Here is a 6,183-nt window from a genome sequence, read left to right on the forward strand (position 1 = left end):
AGAAGTCACGCTGGCTATGGCTTGATTGACTTGATTGTTTCTTGTGGATAAGGAGTTGAGGAGGAATGTGCAGTCATCTTAGCACAATAGTATTTATAACCGAGTACTACAAATACGCTCCTATGTGGGAAACCGTTTAGGTTGTGATCGGTATGAACAGGTTTGCAATTAAATATAGCGTGGTAGTAGTAGTAATTTGGAAGGTGATGAGACATGCTCAAAATTTATTGATGGTTCTGGTTTCGAAGTGCGGCACTATTCCCGGATGACGTAACGTCGACACGTTTTCTCGGCCGTGGTGTTTACTGATGTGTACGTGCAAAAACTGGCACCGTCGGATACATATCTTACGCTTGGTGTTCGACAGGAATAGCCTCGTGGCGAGCTATAGACTAGTATTTTTTCAGACGCATTACACCTATCTCTCGAGACTTCTCGCACGCACCATCACTGCATCCTAGGTCAATGCCACCCACATACACTTGTACTCTGAGAAGAGGTGCATGCACGCACTCGTCCTCTCTCACACATGCATCTGTAGCTACGAATTGTAGTGTTCTTAACCATCCAGTTGGCTCTATCATAGGTTTCACATTGTTCCTTGGCCTTGATATTGCGAAATTTAAAACGCGGACGCTAAGATGGAGGCGCGAGATTTTGGTTAATGTGCGGGCTGCACACGGCACCAACAAGACACGAGCTTCGGCTACCTGGTGCGCATGCAGTCGGGTGAGTTGTCCAAGTATAGACATAACCAGGCCCTCGTTGGTATCTGCGCCTCGACTTTGGCTGGCCACAGTGGAGAGCAACATAGACTAGTTACTAGTCTATGTTACTAGTACCTTCATAGTGGGTAGTGTCATATAGTATATGCATAATTTGGCGACGAGCGCTCTCTATATGTACCACCTTTTTCTTTAATTTCATCTTGTTAGTTTTACTCCATGGCACAATCCATCGATACTACTACTGTACAAATGTATACATTTTTTAAAAGGCTAGAGGGAGGGGCAGTCTAGCATGGTCCTTTTCACGAGAGGAAAGGGCCTTTGTGATTTGACGTCTCATTACTGCTGGACTGCGGGGCCTTATGATTTGACTGCTCGTATAAATGTGCCGACAACCTGAGGAGGAGCAAAGAACCATGCGGTATACACAAGTTTTCCACTGGAGTAGTACTACGATGGAGGAGCACGAAACACGGCAGCCCAGTGCCATTTGGCGATAAAAAATGATCTAATTGTTAGCATTGTTCTATTCATGCCTCGCAGAGATCCTGACACGTGCGGCTGTCGGTGGGAACGACACCTATGGGATCACAAGAATCCCTACTGTGGTTAGCGGGGCACGGGGTCGTGAGAAGAGTGGGTCAAACAGATAGCACACGGTTCGTTTATCCAAGTTCGGGCCGCGAGGATGCGTAAAACCCTACTCCTGCTTTGGTGGATTGTATATCTGTGTTCTTGAGCTAGCTATGGGGCGTGAGGAGCTCCAAAAAGCCGAATCCTTCCTCTGGTCGCCTCGGGCCTCCTTTTATAGAAAAAAGGGGTTGGTGGCGCAGTGGTGGGTCTTCACGAAGATCTGCCTGCCGCCACGCGGGTGCCTGCCTAGCTGGTTGGGTCAGCGGCTGCATGCATGCGGTGGTGGAGGTTTAGTCGTCGTGGGCCTGATGGTGGCCTTGCCGGGGCCCCGGCAAGGGTCTTGCGGAGGAGCCTGCTGTCATCCCTGGCAAGGCGCTTGCCTGGGGCCTTGTGGTCTTCCTCGGCTGGGATCCTGCCAACGGTTGTCGTCTCCTTAGTGCGTATATGATCTTGAATGTCTTCACAAAGATCTGCATGCCGCCACGGGGATGTATCCCGAATCCTTGCCCTTTTGGGGGCAGTGGACTCAAGGGTGATTTGCTCAGTAGGCGCGGGACGAGTCGCCGCGGCAAGGGTCTTGCCGAGGCTGCTAGAACTGTCTCCCGGCAAGGATCTTGCTAGGGGAGTCCGCCTCGTCCCCTTTGCTCTTCATGGTCTTGGCCTTGGCGTCGTTCTAGTTCTCTTGAGGTTCAGTCTTACCCTGGCTCACCTCCCTTGCCTTGCTTGGTGTGGTGGTATCCGCGGCTTAGACTGCCCGTGCATAGTAATAGGGGTACAAAAAGTGTACCCCTCTTTTTGTACACCGACAGGAGTCCCCGGGCCTGGGCCACACATAAGCGCAATGCGTTGTTGGGCTAGGCCCAAAAACGGTGCGCGGGCAGGCAGGGCGGTTTTTAGCGCGGTAAGATTCTTCGGTCGCTGCGCTTCCCACGATTCCCGTGCGTGGCGTGGCGTGGGGAGGCGCGTGTGACGTGGGCGGCATGCGTGGGGTTGGTTCCCACAGGCACGCGTCACATCGTAGTAAAGGGGCGGTTTGCGCCTTCCCCATAAATGGAGGGAGGCGTGGAGGCACGGCCCATTTACTGAATGGGGCTAAGGCGCGGTCTGCAAGGCGTCCACTCCCCACGATCACGGGGTGGGGAGTGGTTTTCTCACCCGTCCCCTCAGTTCTGCACATCTGCCACGTGTCTCCCATGCGCCTGGGGTGGCAAACGGTGGAGGCAGGAAACCGGGCCGTGGCTGGTTGGGGCGGCGGGTCGGTCCTGGCTCCCTGCGCCTTCCGTATCTTGATTGGCCGAGCGGGGCGGCTGAGCCCCAACCCCGATCCTTTATAAAGAGCGGGAGGGGGGATGGCGCCCCGCATTCTTTCATCTTCTTCTTCCTTCAGCTTCTGCTCCTCCCTTCCATCCGTCATGGAGAGAGGGAATCCCAGTCCTTCAACACTGGCGGCGAGGGTTGCCTCTCGACAACGTGTCCCTCCTTCTCCTGCGCCTGCGGTGGCAGAGCTAGCCACGAGGGGAAGGGGGAGGGGCGAGGCCATGGGCGAGGCCGGGGCGCTCGGGGAAGGGGAGGACGGGGCGGCACGCCAGCCTCGCCTCCGCCAGCAGCTCCTCCAATGGAGGGCCATGTTGGGGATGACCCTTGTGAGTTCTTCGTCAAGCTGCGCCGGCCGCCGCGCCGTCGCCTTCGCCGCCGCGGGATCTGTGGCACGCGGGTCCGTGTCGACTTCCCCGCCCCTCACGTGATGTATCTTCGTCAGGGATGGAAGACGTTTGCTCATATCCACCGCTTGACGGAGGGGCTCACTCTCCATTTTAAGCTGATGGAGGGTGGCCTTCTCTCCGTCAAGGTCTTCGGGCTCTTTGGGACCCATGCAAGGTGCTGCGTGGAGAGCTCTTCTGATAGTGAAGACTCCTCCTCGGGCGGGAGTGACGAGGAGGACAACGGCATCAACGACGAGGGTAGTAGGCGGCAAGATGACGGGTCCGACTAGGTGTCGGGTGCCACTCCGTGCGGCACCGGCGACCCCATCATCCGTGTTGCCGGCTCCTTGAACTTCTCAGGGTCGTCTCCTTGGGCGGCTGTCGTTGGGAGGCTTCGGAAGAGGAAGAGGGCGGGCGGCAAGGCCGTCAAGTCGGAGTACATGGGCACCGATGCCTTCGACGCATGCTGACGTCCTGCTGCCTCGTCTTCGAGCTCTGCTTCCAGCGCCGCCATCACCATCCAGCCTTTGGACGGCCACCAAGATGTTCTCTTGGTGTCTTCTGCCACCCATAGCTCGCCTAGGCGCTCCTTTTGTCCTTTTCGCCTCCTTGATCTGTCTCCTGAGGAGAGGGACAAGAAAGGGATTACGGGCACCTTATCTCTTTTTACTTTGTAAGCCTTCGGGCCTTTGTTGAATTTAAAACTTGTAATCCCATCATTCATGTTTTTCATTCCCTATGGACATTAACTGAGTGTAATGTTTTTTTAATGAAAAAGGGATGCTTGCCGGGTCATTTGTTTGCGGGTGGAACCCATGACAAGGAGTAAATCCTTGATATCTTCAAGATAGACATTTCCTTGCCCGGCAACATGCCTTGCCGTCTCCCCACTTTGCTCGACCTTCCTCACGCCTTTGGTGGAGGCAGGGATGAGGCGGGTTCAGGCTCCTTGTTTCATCCTTTCGCTGCCGCGACTACGACCAAACTTGGCCCCAGGAACGAGCCCTAGGACCTAGAGTTATGGGAGCACGATAGCTTAGGGGAAAACAAGGTTTCACATACCTCAGTCCATAATGGAATGCATGATAAGGGATGAAGAACTTATCCGATGCTGCAGTCCCCGGCAACCCTGGTTCGCCATGGGTGAATCTTTGCTCTTGCAGCACCCGACAATACTGGCTTGCCGGGGGCTAGATCCGGGGGCACAGATATCTGTGTGTCCTGTGAACCAAATAAGACAAAAGAAAGACAAAGAGACGCACACTCGACCTCTAAGCTAGGGGTTAGTCGCCGCTAAGCACTATCAACCCTAACCAAGGACGAGACTCGACCTAGCATGAATGCTATAACTTAGGGCGCCAGTGCTTCATTTATTTATGCTCAGGGTCTGCGCCTGGCTTTGTACAAAGGGTTACATGCATCATCGGCAAGGCTCGTACAAAAGGTGGCTTCCCGGGGGGCCCGGCAAGCCGTGCCGCATGGGTAAAACTTGTGAAGATGCTCAATGTTCCAGGAGTTACTCACCGGAATGGCATCTTCGGTCTCCAGGCGGACTGGTGACTCATATTACCCGATAAGGGCCTGGTGACTCGTATTACCCGATAAGGGCCTTCCCACTTTGGCGTCAACTTGTTGGAATTCTTGGCCGATTGAACGCGCCGAAGAACAAGGTCGCCTTCCTTAAAGCTTCGGGCATGAACCTTGCGGCTATGGTAGCGGCGCAAGGCTTGCTGGTAGCACGCTGCTCTCACAGCCGCCCGAAGACGATCTTCCTCAAGGAGAGTTGCATCATCTTGCTGCAATTGCTCTTGCTCAAGCTCGTCATAAGCGAGTACTCGAGGTGACCCGTATATGAGTTCCGTGGGGAGAACTGCTTCTGCCCCGTATACCAGGGCAAAGGGTGTCTGGCCGGTGGCTCGATTTGGTGTCGTTCTGATTAACCAAAGAACCGCCGGCAATTCATCAATCCAGCGCCTTCCACTCTTGTGCAGTCTGTCAAAGGTCTTTGTCCATAGGCCTCGCAGTACTTCAGCATTTGCCCTCTTAGCTTGACCATTGCTTCATGGGTGAGCAACGGAAGCGAAACAGACCTTGCTGCCGAGGTCTTGAATATATTGCATGAAGGTGTGGCTTGTGAACTGCATGCTGTTGTCGGTGATAACCCTATTGGGTACACCAAAACGGCACACCAGTCCTTTGAAGAACATGACGCCTGACTGTGCTGTGACCTTCCTCACTGCTTCCACTTCTGGCCACTTTGTGAACTTGTCGATTGCAATGTACAAGTACTCAAAGCCCCCGACAGCGCGGGGGAAAGGGCCCAGTATGTCGATCCCCCAGACCGAGAAAGGCCAGGAGAGAGGAATGGTTTGAAGGGCTTGAGCTGGCTAATGAAGCTTCTTTGAATGGAACTGACACGCTTCACACCTGGTGACTAGTGTCGTCGCATCCTGGAGGGCGGTGGGCCAGAAGAAGCCTTGCCGAAACGCTTTGCCGGCAAGGGCCCTTGACCGGATGTGGGATCCACATATGCCTCCATGTATCTCCGCCAACAGCCCAGTCCTTCCTCCCGAGGGATACACTTCAATTTCACGCCGTTCAGCCTCTTTCTGTACAGGACGTCATCGACGAACTAGTACATAGTAGAGCGACGGGCTACTTTTTCCGCTTCTTCCTGCTCCTCAGGAAGTTCCCCTATTTGGAGGAATCGGACGGTATGCTGTGCCCACGCTGGAGCCTGGGGCTCGACGGCGAGGACTAAAGGCATTTCCTCCGCTATCGGAGCGGCTGTCTCCATAGCAAGAGCTTGATGCTCTGTCGGCGCTAGCTGTCCCGTGGCGGGCTCAGTGTCTCCGGCAACATCCTTGCCGTCGGCTTCGGGGAGCTCGGCGGGAAAGTACTTGTCAGGCCCTGGTTTTCTCCTCTTGTTCTGCCCTGTTGATGGATCAATGGATGGCTGAGTTAGCCGAAGCACAAAGGTACCTGGTTCCACAGGTAGCTTGAGGGCAGCGCGTTTTGACAGGCAATCGGCGATATCATTCTCCGCTTGGGGAACGTATTCTGCCTGTATACCGTCAAAACGCTCTTCCAGCTTTCTCACTTCATCGACGTAGGCCTTC

The sequence above is a fragment of the Triticum aestivum genome, chromosome 4A, assembly GCF_018294505.1.
Source record: "Triticum aestivum cultivar Chinese Spring chromosome 4A, IWGSC CS RefSeq v2.1, whole genome shotgun sequence".
NCBI classification, from domain to species: domain Eukaryota; kingdom Viridiplantae; phylum Streptophyta; class Magnoliopsida; order Poales; family Poaceae; genus Triticum; species Triticum aestivum.